The sequence below is a fragment of the Halictus rubicundus genome, chromosome 1 (assembly GCF_050948215.1).
Source record: "Halictus rubicundus isolate RS-2024b chromosome 1, iyHalRubi1_principal, whole genome shotgun sequence".
Taxonomy (NCBI): domain Eukaryota; kingdom Metazoa; phylum Arthropoda; class Insecta; order Hymenoptera; family Halictidae; genus Halictus; species Halictus rubicundus.
The window spans coordinates 23,482,268-23,496,022 of NC_135149.1; the positions used below are offsets into that span (position 1 = coordinate 23,482,268).

The 13,755-nt window shown below is 39.7% G+C and overlaps 1 protein-coding gene and 1 non-coding gene across 2 annotated transcripts in view; one reads left to right on the forward strand and one right to left on the reverse strand.

Moving 5' to 3' along the window:
• Positions 1-13,755, reverse strand: part of LOC143358451 (uncharacterized) — a 255,773-nt gene that overhangs the window by 77,823 nt on the left and 164,195 nt on the right. The window lies entirely within an intron of this gene.
• On the forward strand, positions 10,010-10,081 carry Trnam-cau (transfer RNA methionine (anticodon CAU)). The gene has a single exon. It is a non-coding gene; the product is annotated as a tRNA-Met (tRNA).

Below are 13,755 nucleotides of genomic sequence, written 5' to 3' on the forward strand. Positions count from 1 at the left end.
TTAACGGGGCTGCAGAAAAATAAGAAACTGCTGCTGGACCCACTTCGTTGGTCGTTCGAACAGCACTTTGATATAAAAACCATTTTACTAGCTTGTTTTATGCATTTGTGACAACGATGCACAAGTGAAATACAACCATTACACCATTTTTCAAACTACTTGCAAATATTATAACAGAAAATTCTTAAGAATTTTTAATTCTCACCTGGGCAACTTTTATTTTGCACGACCGCTACTTGTTCCGTACGAAGTAATGTTAAACACGATTCTGAACGGTTAAACAAACAATGAAAAGGAACAATGAAAATTGTTCGAAATTCCTTTTTTGTTTAAGCGCTTTCAATACGTTGAAACTAATGCATTGGCGTTCTTTTCAACGTGTCCATTACATTGAATTACATGTTTGTTGCAAATGCATGAAGTATTATATTAAATTTTGCTGACAACTCTTTCAGATCTCAAAATGAATGATGAAGAAAATGTTCATTCGCGTTTTAAAATTAAAGTGAAAAGAAAGCGAAAAAATACAATAAAATACAAAATAAAGCTTCCGTGCAAAAATTTCGTTGAAAGCAACGCGGCCTGGACTTTTGAACGACGCTGTACAGCAGCGGAGGCCTTCCAACCCTTAACGCTGAACATAAATATTAATAAGCAAGCGGTGAAATTCACGCTTATCGTGGCACCGTGAAGATTTACATGAGATAACACGACTTTCCTTTTGCTGTGTGGCCGTTTGTGTGGCCAGTGCACATGTATCCAGCAGAAAACATGTCGGCATTTACATACGACGTCGGATAAGGGAGTCACGGGGATCGTTTTGCAGCCACAACTTTTATCGCGGCTGATATCTCGCAGACGGTATTGCATTCTTTTCGGAATAAATAACGAGGCGGCGGATGATGAAGCAAGAGCTGCGTCGTATCGTCTACGCGGAGAGCCCCTGATAACGGAGCACTTCGAACTAGGATTTTTTCATTTCCGTTTACACGCGTGTTCCCTCGAAACGTGACATGACCGCGTTAACCTTTCCCCGCGTCGTTCGTCGGACGAATAAAAATTGCGATACGACAGTGATTAGGGAAACGCCGCTAAACGCCCACTGTAAATCATCTATATCGTTCCCCATAAATTTACCCGTTATTGTTAAAATAATCGAATGCGAAACAGTGAAAACATTCAGAGAATCTAAAGATACTATTGTTTCCAAGTTATTAAAATGATCTAAAAGGGAAATCAATTTTTACGTGTCTCCTGCATGATTTTCAATATAAATCAGATAATTTTTACTTTAAAAATCCACAGTCTAATATTATCACTTAGGTCTTTGGAGTGGAAAAAGTCCATCAATTTTTTAATTAAATAGTTAGTTTATTAGGCACTTAAGGATTTATTTCATTTATAGTGTTTTATTGTTCTGAAAACGAAACAGTAACATTTTTGACACAGATACAGTGGATAGTTTTAGATATTTTTAATACATTTTTCAAATCGTACTTTTTGGGCAATTAAAAAACGCAGGGCAACGTCTGAATCCTACGTCATTAAGAAATTGATTGGGCATCGATTATTTTCTTGGAAAGTTAAAAGAAAATTTTACCCTATCGTTTAATCTGCGTAGTTTTTTCTAAAAAATGCATACCAAATTGCTGTGCAGTTCCAAAATTTCTGAAGTGACTGGTAATGATGACGTGTAGTTTCTTATTTCGTTTATGTTCGCGAGGTGAACGGGAAGAAAGAGAGGTATACGTAAGTTCTTGAAATCACAGCGCCACCGCGAACACACAAGCCTAACAGAAAACACTTCATTATCCAATGATGAAGCGGTATTGTGTATTACTGAATGCTTCGATGATGTTGGCGATTACGCGCGCGTGTTCCTTCTCTGCTATTCGTATCTGAATGCGTTGCTCGATAACGTTTGGTTCACCGCAAACCGCCGCATAACTCGGAAACCCCCCACTATGTGTTAAACAACATTGATTAGTGACATCTGTAGAGTTAATATCCCGATAAATTTAACGCCGCCCTTACGGCGATTGTTCAAGGTCAACAAAACGGACGCATTAATTGCTAACTACCCTCGCGATCATACAAGAGGATCCTAAACAAACTCTGAACGTCGCAAAAATGGCTGAACGATTTATTAAATCACGGAACGTGCACAGTGGTTCCCAGAAAGCACCGGCACACTAAATTTTCCATTCTCGAGCAATTGTACATATTTAAACTTTGATAGTTCCGTAAAAAAAAAATTGTTCATTTTAAAGCTCGTTTCGACTTTCGCTATACATCGTTAATTTTCTTTTGAAACACGTTTTCGCTGTATAGCTACACAGAAACGTCCCTAATAATGCTAGAAAATTCTTCTACGATAAAATCCACCATAGATTCGAAATTTTGAGCTTTTCATTTGCAGCGACCATCTGAAACTTGACGTACGATTTTCCTGGTAGTTCGAATTTTATTTTCAACAAAACATCTGGAACACATTCTCCACCAAGTTGGTGGTTGTCCGTTGCGAAAGGAAATTCTCGATCCTCGAATCAATGGCGTATATATTCGTTCACGAAAAGAATTTTCCAATGTTTCCGGAGATGTTTCGATGAAAGTCACGTTTTCATCGAAACCTTTTATTTCAAACGAAAACGAAACTTTGCAAAACGAAAAAAACTGAGTTCAGCCGAGACACGAAGCTACAAAATTCACTCGTTAAAACGAGCAAGGGCGGAACATTTTAAGATTTCTTTTTTTGGTTTTCCACGGGAAGTAATAGTACCTAAGGGATAAACTGTTTCAGTAATAATTCAGTGTCTCTGTAATAGGGTATTTATAATAGTTCGACGTTCCCGCGTCATTTCCAGGATATTACGGCAGGCAAAACAGAATTAGGGTGGCGTCAGTTTGTAAATTGGAAACATAATTATCCCCGTTGCCCAGCGATCACCGGGCTCGACGTAATCGTTGCTAACGAGGGGATTATCGTTCGTTAAATGAAAAGAAAAGTGCTGCGATTAGCCGCGGCGGCGCAACGTATCAATTTCCTTTCAAACGATGCCGAAGATCAGCTAATGGTAATCCGGGAAATTGTTCCCTTTCACCGGGGCTCGGGATCGGGCCGGGTCCACATCAAAACAGGAATTCATCGATGAATTTTATTAAAAGGATCAGACATGGAATTTCATTACAGCTCGCGAGAGAAGGGAATAGAAATCGAATAGAGGGAGAGAGAGAGAGAGAGAGAGAGAGAGAGAGAGAGAGAGAGAGAGAGAGAAAACCGAACCTCTCGTTATCTGCGCTTTTCACTTGTTGCGTTCGAACGCGCCTCAAATTTACGAAAGTACCGGCACAGTGTGCATCGAAATCAAGAAATAAAAATAGTCGGCCTCGAGAGCTTCGCTTTATCAAAAAATTGAAGTTCTCGATTTTTCCGATACCGCACGTTGCACATCCAAAGCAGAAATAACTGGAAACGAGATGGTACAGTAAAGTCTCGATCTAAGCCGAACGGAGCTACACGATCTTAGTTCGCCTAATCCAATTACAGAACTTCTGTAGTTTTCATTATTGTTTTACGGGAGTTTCGCCAACTTATCCGTGGCATTTTGCTGATTAAAATGACACTAAACACGATATAATTCGAACCGTATTTAGTGGTTCAATTGACGGTATATAGTGCGCCTTCGGCCGTGCGGTCCCTACACGATTTATGTCACAGCACGGACCCGTGGATTGAGCTTAGATCAAGACTATACTGTAAATTGAAAGCGATATGTACAATGTAACTAAACAGTGTTTACAATTCGGTATCTTTCATATAAAAATGGCCAGTTTGCATTAGCAATGTTTAAAATACGTATGAAGTTTCACCCGAACATTATATAATGAAATAAATGGTACACAATTTTTGCAATGCATCATCGACGTTAATGGATCATGTTTTAAAGCAACGCTATAAAATACAGCATGTCACAAAAAGTCTATAGTATTAGATCCCGTTTGAACACATTCCCGAAATTGTTTAGCATCATTTATTAAAAGAGCCTTCACCTAATTCTTGCAGAAGAACACGCATAATAAATAGCCGTGTTGGTCTCTCACTTTCTCAGCTGAATGAATCCTTCAGCATCAAATTGACAGAACGATGAAAATTGGATCTGATGGAAAACCGAATGATTAAATGTTTGAACTGCCTCGTTCGAACAAAAGAGCTGAAATGAAAATCGTTACGCATTATTCTCAGCTCAGAAAATGGTGGAAACGGTGAGTGTTTATGCAAAATAATAATGTTCTGTTGCAAGGAGCGGGAGCTATGTCTTAGGGATTTCGTAGCGACGGGATCCAAAGCAGATCGGGAGCGTCAGAGGAAGTTATCGAGTCGTGTTTGGCGGTCGCTGATCAACGGGTATCGTTGTTTATCGATGAAATATTAGCCACCTATCGGAATGATTCCAATAGACCTGTCAATTCTGCCGGAAGTAGTCTTCATTCGTTACTCACGCAATCGAATCGATGCTCGGCGCACGCTACCACGCTCGCCTGTTGCCGAAACTTGTTGTACTGTGATCGTTCACTCGACGAAATGGATGAGTTAACGCGTCGTTAATTTCCGCTGGCCGTTACCTTTGAGTTGGTAATTCTGTTTATGAATATTAATAATAATGATTCGCATAATTAAATATTCCCGGGGCCCGTCCGCCGGCGAAAATTTGAAGGAAATACCTCGTTTACGAGCGTGATCGAGCGTCGATCGCTTCGGTGTCGCTTGTCAGGTGCGGAATCATAATTAGCACTCTCGCAAAAATGTCGGTCACAAACTGACTATAGATTCTACGCATTTGTTGTAAAACTGGGCAAGTAAAATATAAAACAGTGAAAGCATTAATTGAAAGAAGAGTTAATTGAAGAAATAAATTTCTTTTCAACTCCCCTTTGTTGACCATTTTATTTTGCATAGAAATCCACAATCTAATGTGTATGTGAAATTAACGGATGCAATTAAGAGAAATTATGTATTATAGAAGTTATAAACAAGTTGTCTTCGACGTCTATCTATTAGTTAATTTTTGCTGTAAATTGTGGGAATTGTAGTTGATTAATCGTTCCCACCAACGTGCATATATGTGTTGTCATGACCATGTAATATAACTGAATAAATGATTTAGTTTATCCTGGATTAATCCTCTCGGCTGCGTATGTCGAATTACCATGAAGTGTTGAGATTAAAATGTTTATGCCAATGTTATAATATATTCGCAAATTTCAGACATTATTTAAAGAAACGATGAACTAAGCAAAAAATTAAGAAACAACTTTGAAGAAAACCGCACATAGTGATGCTGTGTATATCAGTAAAATATTTGTAAATTTTTGTGGCACATAATTGCAGATGCACAATATGAAAATTTGGCTTCAGACGTGAAAAGTCAAGAAAAATTTTTGTTTTTAATTCGACAATTAAGAGAAATATTCAGGCTGCTACTTAACAGTTAATCTTTAATGCTTGTTATTTTATCCACTGAAATAGTTAATCCAAATGCATATTAATTTCATCAATGATACACAAGTATCATGGACTGCGAATATGGCATCAATTGAATAATGGAACGGGAATGGAACAACGTTACTCGTTGAATCTTTAATTCTGAAACCAATTACGATGTTATTAAATGCTATCGAAATATTAATTATTTATTTAAACATATTTCAATCTAATTTCCATAGCTACCCATATCCACCATTCATGAATGAACAAATGACTGATTCGCAGATTTCTGTTGGCATCCAATTAATAAATACTTAAAATCGATATTTAATGCTACTGAATTATCGAAGTTGTGACGGCTTGCATAAACGCAAGCTGAATGTATTGTATTTACTATGTTGAAGCGTGGAGTAGGACATTCTTATTAGCCGAAATTAATACAAAACTTTGTTATTATAATTTCGTGTCTTTTGCTTAATGATGAACCGAGCGGATCGGATTCGTTCGAATCAATTATGCGGACGGATAATGTATGCTGCGGTGAAATTTTCACCGATAAACCACTTCGGTCGAAAAGTTTTCTGCCTCATTAGCTATAGTGATCTCAACAATTCATACAATTATAATTAGCTTGTTAATATTTATGTGTCGGTAGCATTTCGTGGAACAATTAACCTAACGTAGTATTGTAAATAGTACAATCTACTTTAGTACTATAAATATGTTCAGCTGTAGAAACACGATAAAACTGCTAATGCAATTAATAAAAATATATCGTCACACTCTCCTAAAGTTTCAATATAGGCTCGCATGAAAAAGTTGCACAAAGCAACCTTTAAATTTTTCTCCACGATTCTGACCAATTGCAATAAAAAAAAAAAAAATGTTTTTTACCCCAGCTAGTAAGTATAGTTCCTTTTCTCAGGAATTATAAGCGATGTCTTAAAAAAAAACTTATTTAGTTGTTCCCTACATACTTTAACGAGGGGGGTTTTCAAAAAATGTTTGAGTTACATTTATGACAAATTGTCGAAGAAAATTTAGAAAAATGGCACTTGCAGCTAAGTAATTGTTGAAGAAAGCAATAAGTGGACAGAGTCCCATGTTGAAATATGCAGGAGAAAATAAGGAATCAAACAAAAAAGAGTTTTCGAAGATGGCCCTAGCGATTCCCGAGAGAAGGTACAAAAAATCACAGTTTTCGGAAAACTTGAGTTCGGTAGGTTCAGAAAAGTAACCGTCCTCTCGAAAGTGACCGAATATTACAACTACAGTGTCTTCTCGATATATGTCCACAACACGGGTCTAGCCAGGGAGGTATATTCGTCAGGAGATATTATTCTTTGATCCACGCCTGGGTTCATGGCCCCTCACGGGGTATACTTCGCGGCAGTGGAGATAGTTCTGGGACTTTTATCGGTTAGATATTTGTGACATAAATCGAGAAAAACACTACAGTGACTGTGCCCGATCACAAAATTGCAGGGCCACCTCGGACCGATCAGTAGGAGAACCCACGTGGGAGAAACGGAGCGTCGACGTGACGACATTACGGGCAACGCGACGGATCCGCGCGAATGAGAATTCGTCATTCACCTTTGTAAAAATGCGTGACCGCTCTTCCAGTGGCCCGCGATTCCGTTTACCCGGTCGATTTATCATCCGCGAATTAGGGATTCCCTTCTCGTCGGCCCCTAGACGCCGTCGACGACGACGCACCGTGAAAACGGCCGGCGAATTTCGAGGGGCTGCCGCACCTCGCAGCCGAGCAGGTAGCGGATAATGGTGCGTGCCGTTGACGTTAATTATGTTCGCCGTGTTTGCAAGTATAATTTTTAAATGTCCTGCTGTTACGGCGGACATGCACGCGTATTAAAATATAGCTTAATATGCTAATTTATTTGACCGTCGGTGTCCGAGGGGCCGAAAACCGATTTGCATCTCGCTGAGAGACTAAAACAGGTGTGGGGGAGAGAGAGAAAGAGAGGCAGAGGAAGAGAGAATGGAAAGAGCGAGTTATCGCGATCGAGGATCGATCGATCCCGCGGAGACGAAAATATAGAGAAGGTTCTTGGCGAGCGAATTCCCTTTCGCAGGAAAGACCGACGCGAAAGGGATTGACGGCTGCATTAAAGCGCGACAAGCGCCGCGACGACAGAACTTTCGGCGTCGGGCTGACGACATTACGCGCACCGCTTTGAGCATATCGCGTTTGCCTACCTCTTTGTGCCGACTTCCGGCTTTGACTTATTTATTCGCCGAACCGGGTACAACCCCGATCGATCTGCGTCGGGTTTGTCAAGCGTCGGATGCCTTGTTTCGAGCAGCGCAGCGTCTTGATGACGTGCTTGAAATTGGCTCGACGATGTGTTGTTGAACGTCGCTGGATCGTCGGGACCGGCCGACGTCTCGGCGACGATTAATCCTGGATTCTCACATGTCCGTTAATGCGCGCGCCACTAATTGGCCGAACATTCTTCAGTGGCCATTTTGACATTCGCGTCGGGATTTCAGGAGAAGCATCGGAGTCCTTGCGCTGACTGACGTATTAGTCCCTTAACCCTTCGCCTAAACATTTCTTCCAACCTAGAATATCTCCCTTCTATATATTTTGTTTTCATGTTATAGTTTTTTTAAATGGTGCCATTTACTCGTACAATACTGAAATGTTTCGTGACGCCTTATAGTCGCCATTCGAGTGCTAAGGGTTAACACTAGGTTTGCGGAGCACTAAAAATGACTATCTTACATTACTTTATAAAAATAACATGAACATATCTATCAAAATTTGTAGGCATTTTTTAAATAATATATACGTAAATTAAAAATCTAGCGTTCCGTGAATCTAGCGTTAAAGGGGAATCTCGTGTAAACCAGGAAAATCGACTACTATATTAACATTTTTTTGTTGTTTATTCTTTCTTGTTTATTATTTTATAGGCGCAAAGATACGTTGAGGATCTAGGGGAGAAAATTTTGTATTTGCGTACAATTGTTATTCGGCAGTTCAATTGTAATGGTTGTGTATCAATCATAAAATGGTTAAACAGTTTTTTTTAAAGTTAGACAGTTTGTGCTAAAATTCTGCCCGAAAATCACGAAAATTGGACAAGTTTCACATTTTCAAATTAACGCCTTCTGAATTGAATGTTGTCTTTCTAGTTTTGGTTCCAGGGTATTGCCTTTGATTAATGATAGCATGGATAGATTAGGATATGCAGTTAAAAGCCAATTTAGATGCAAGCGTTGCAGAAGTTCAATTGCCAAGTTTAACTATAAATGTTGCAAACAGTTCAATTGCCAAGATTTAATATATTGAGCATCGTATGACACTCTAAAAATTCTATGCCAAGAGAATAAATACACCAGTATCTCGTTGGCATTGCAGCGTAAATATTTATGCACGTAAAATATATTTTAAGCTGAAATATAAATATTGCTTTAAGGTTGATGCTCCAAAACTGCAATTATATTTGCACTGGTTTAACAACATACACTAAGTCCTCTTGTATATCTCTGCGAACAGGAGAAATATAATTCTACTTGAATGTGTAAGGGCATAATTGTTATAATACCGTGTTGTTATTATTAGCAATTTGATCGTTTGGCCGATTATATAAAAGTGACAACTGTTTGATCAGACTTGAACACAAAGAGGTACGCTACGTTGCACTAATTGGTTCCAGAATCTCACTCGTTATAGTATCTGACCGTTCCGACATATATTGGAATATACAGGGTGAGCGATTAAAACAGAACATTTAAATATCCTTGTTGAAATTGAAAATGGAAGATATTTAGCATGCAAGCTGTATTGTTTAACAATATAATAATACAAGCCAATATAATGATGTAAATGAATCTATTTCAAGGTTGCATAGAGGTCATTAATATTTTCTTCAATAATGCTGATATCTTAAACAATTATAATTAACGAATGTTATTGAAATATCTGTAGAACGATATTGCATTGTAAATTGCTGAAAAGTATTATCCTATTGTGAAAGCATAATAAATATCAGCATTATTGACTATTATTTCCCGTTACGAAACAACATGATCTTTCCACACAACACAATATGTACATGTCCGATCCAGACCCAAAGGATTGAATATATATATTATAGCCAAATCCACATATAGGTCACACAGGTCTACGAACGTGTTAATTTCGACGGAAACGAGTATTGATTCAGACAACATACATTGGATACTCCATTGTTGGTGGATTTCCCATTGGTACTGGTGCACGTACAGTATGCATTTATTTGTGGAGTAACCTCAAACTGTCTATTTATTCGAAGAAATAAGAAAATTATCGGTTTTAATAATAAATAAATAATTTTATAAAAAAAAAGAGATGAGCTTAAAGCGATTTTCATTTATGTCCTATTCGAATCTTCAGCAGTTTGATTTTACTTTTAACAATTATTTCAAATAAGGAAAACGTATAAATATTCTTGTCTGTACACGGTAAACAGTATATCAATTCTAAATACTATTATAGCGAGAGGGTAGCATATCAGCAGAGTGGCGCAGTGGAAGCGTGCTGGGCCCATAACCCAGAGGTCCGTGGATCGAAACCACGCTCTGCTAAGAGGGTTGTTCCTATTATCATTTTGTTATTTTTAAACAATATTTCATATATCGGTACCCATAATCAATACCCAGTAACAAAATTACCCGAACTGCTCACTCTCTCTTCTCACGCTTAACACAGTATCATTTCACACAGAAGCATCTTGGAATGAAAAAAAGATGGATGATGCATTGTTCAAGCTTTGAATCCGGATTTATTGTCGTACGCTACTTCTTTACGAAATTGTAACAGTTTTTCGAAAGTGCTAGAGTACTTTTTAGAGCCAGCGTTGGTAATTCAAATATTAACATTGACCAGATAAATAATTCTCGTTAACGAAATAAACGACACGGCGAAATTTTAACTCTTATTAGAAAGTTGTATTTTATAGTTTCAATGCATACTTCTATGCCTCAAATAGAAATTAGTCTATGATCATTCGAGAACATAAAAGTCTATAATAATTCTGCTATTTATCGATAAAGATTCTAATTTTTTCTTTTAATTCTAACTTTATTTAATTAAGAACTTTAAGAAGGGTTAATACAGTTTATTTGATACTAAATGTGCGCCCACTAATCAACCGACTGGACTCAAATGTTTTCTATTACAGTTATTGAAATTGTAAAGCTGCTTTCATAAGAAATTAGTAAAGAAGTCTGAACAAATCCAATCTTGTCATTCACAAGTGGCAATACGTAGTATTGATTAGCGTTCCCCACATGTTGATCGTTAACTTTGTTCTCAATGCTCCACAGTGTGGCGTCATTGTCTGAGACACTCCGCAAGCCCAACGTTCCCCAAAAATCCAAGACAATAAACAAACCGTCTCTCGAACAATAAAACACGACCGCTCCGAACGCGGAGGGATGCCGGGCATACCCGAACGACCATGACGAATAATTCGCGAAACAAATTCCAGTGGCACATTAATTCCAAAACTGCGGCCACATGCACACCGGGAGCAAAACACGGGAGGAAGACAGAAATAGGCATACCGAGACTATTGATCGCAGTAGACTGGACGTTAACCCATTTAAAGCTTCATTAGAGGGGGCCCGAAAGATTCCGAATCTCGTCCAAGAATTCTCATAGATATCGCCTTGGAGGAGGAGGGTTGGAGGGGAAACCTTGCGAAATTTCCTGGGCGCGGAAAAACATGCTCGAATATTCCCCATCGAACCGTATTACGTCTCTCGGACAAAACACGGCCAGGGAAATAGACGAGAGAGGAGAGAGAAGGAGAGAGGGGGAGATAGAGAGAGAGAGAGAGAGGGACCATGAATGCGACAAGAAGAAAAGAAGAAAAGCGTCCGCGAGAATCTTTCCGGGGAACCGTTCATCGCCGACGACTCTTTCAACGGCGAGAAGAGAACGCGAGGCCGCGCATTTACCTCGGAACTCTTGAAAATCCAGGGCATTGTTCCCTGTGGAAACTATTACAGTCACTTTTGCGGCCGTCTCTTCCTCGCGCGGGAACGCCGGGAAGAAGACGGAGAAGAAGGGGACGTCATCCGACGGCCTGGATGACGGAAAATTACGTCCGCGCGCGACGCTGCCGCGCTGGGATCATCAGAAAAACCTGGAAGGAGGATGGCGGAGCTGCCGGGTCTCTCAATGGACACGCGAAAATCGTTGAAGTTAGGGTCGGCGGAGAGAGGGATGGAGGAAGTTCGGCCGAGAAGAAACGGATGGGAAACGGACGCCGATTGGCGAGGTGTCGATGTGGTTGATGGCCGCTCCGGATTTTTCTGGGGGTGTTTGACCGAATTGGGCGGGGGCCAATTAGCTTCGGGTTTGTATTAGTCTGCCCTAAAAGTTCCTTTCGTAATGTGCACATTTAACATTGTTAACATCCGTTCAATGACGTTCCATTTTTTCACAAGCTTCATTGACCTTAGCACTCCCAAGATGGGCTCCTCGACCCCATACCATTATTTACTCATTTCTCCTAAGAAAACTGTTTTTAAAAACAGTTTGGTGATATTTAAGTGTTTGATACTTTATGAACATTTTACGTTGCATTTAGATGTATACAGTGAATTCTCTATACGGGGTGTGGCCCGGACGGGTGTGGTACAACCGGGCAGCGAATGATTTTACATGTAAAACTAAGTCGAAAAAAAGGAGTAACAGTTTTTCGTTTGACGCCTGGTTTTCGAGAAAATCGAGTTTAAAGATCCTGTCGGTTTCGCATGCTGTAGTATATGCAGGAAGTAGAATTGGTTGGCCATGGTCAGACATGCGTAATAACATGCGTATTTGCTGCATTTTCAAAATCGGTTTTCTCGAAAACGAAGCGTGGAACGAAAAATTGTTATTCGTTTTTTCCGACTTATTTTTACATGTAGAATCATCCCCTGCCCGGTTGTACCACCCGTCCGGCCACACCCTGTATATGTCGCCAAGGTCTGGATGATAAAGGTCGCGGAATTATCCCCACTACCGCAGGGTATACCTTGTGAGGGGCCACGAAGCTCTAGAGGCCTCGGACCCCGAGTGTTAACATAACACAGTTCGGGGTATGTCTTCTGGACAATACTGTATACAGTGAATTCTCGATATATGTCAACAACACGGGTCTTGTCAGCGTCGTGTATCGTCCAGGAGACATACCACGAGCCGTCTTATGTTTACACTCCTCGGCGTCCGAGGCCTCTCGAGCTTTGTGGTATATACTCCGTCGTATGTACTCCGCGGTAGTGGGGATAATTCCACGACGTTTATCATCCAGGCCTTGGCGACATATATGAAGAAATCACTTTATTCATAAAATAGAAAATAGATATATAACTCTGTTCTCTCAGAATGAATATTCACTTCTGACTGCATTGAATGCTTGACTGTAACTGAAAATGCTGCATTGTTCCTTGCCCATCTGTTCTGGGACTATTTGTTATTCTTTGGAGATAAAAGGAGCGTTGGGGTAGTCTTGAGGGGCGATGCGTAGTCTGGTTTTTCCTTTCTACGCACTGTAATTTTTTTCCTATAGCAACGGGACTTCGGAGTATTAAACTTGAATGTACAAACGACAATAAATAATTTTTTGAGAATTTTTCACCCAAGAAAAATGGTCCTATTTTAAAATTTTCCAACCTATGAGTTCGAGGAGCCTCCCCTCGGGAGTGTTAGGGTTAATCCGTGCTGTTTGCTTTCTTAAGCCTCGGACTCCTGCGAGTTCTAGGCCTGTGCTGGGTTATTTCTGACCCACACCGATATTTCACTAATACGGCTTTCTTCCGGTATAAGATGATGGCTTGGGACCGTCTTTCGTCCTATTTCGGATAAAATATTCTTATTTTGTATCATTCTTATTTTGAAATAAAAAGCGTCGTCTTGTATGGGAATAAAATTGTACATATCGGTGGGTCGCTCGAGCTTATCCCCACCGCGACCAATGGGTTAAAATACTGATTTTTCACCCAGTTGGAATAACCAGCGTATTAAATTTTCATTGTTCTCATGTAAACGATAATAGAGACGGGCCATTTTTATTTCGCAGAGAAATCGGCGTTAAGAGCTCGTTAAGAACTGGTCGCTCAACCGCGAAAAGCAAAAAAAAAAAAAAACTGCCGACGGGGAGTCGAAACAGCCGTTCTCGCGGTTCCTTGCGAAAATAGTTACTTTTCATCTGGTCCCCGGCTCTACCCCGAAAAATACTATAATAAATTCTTCCATTCCGGGCGCCGCG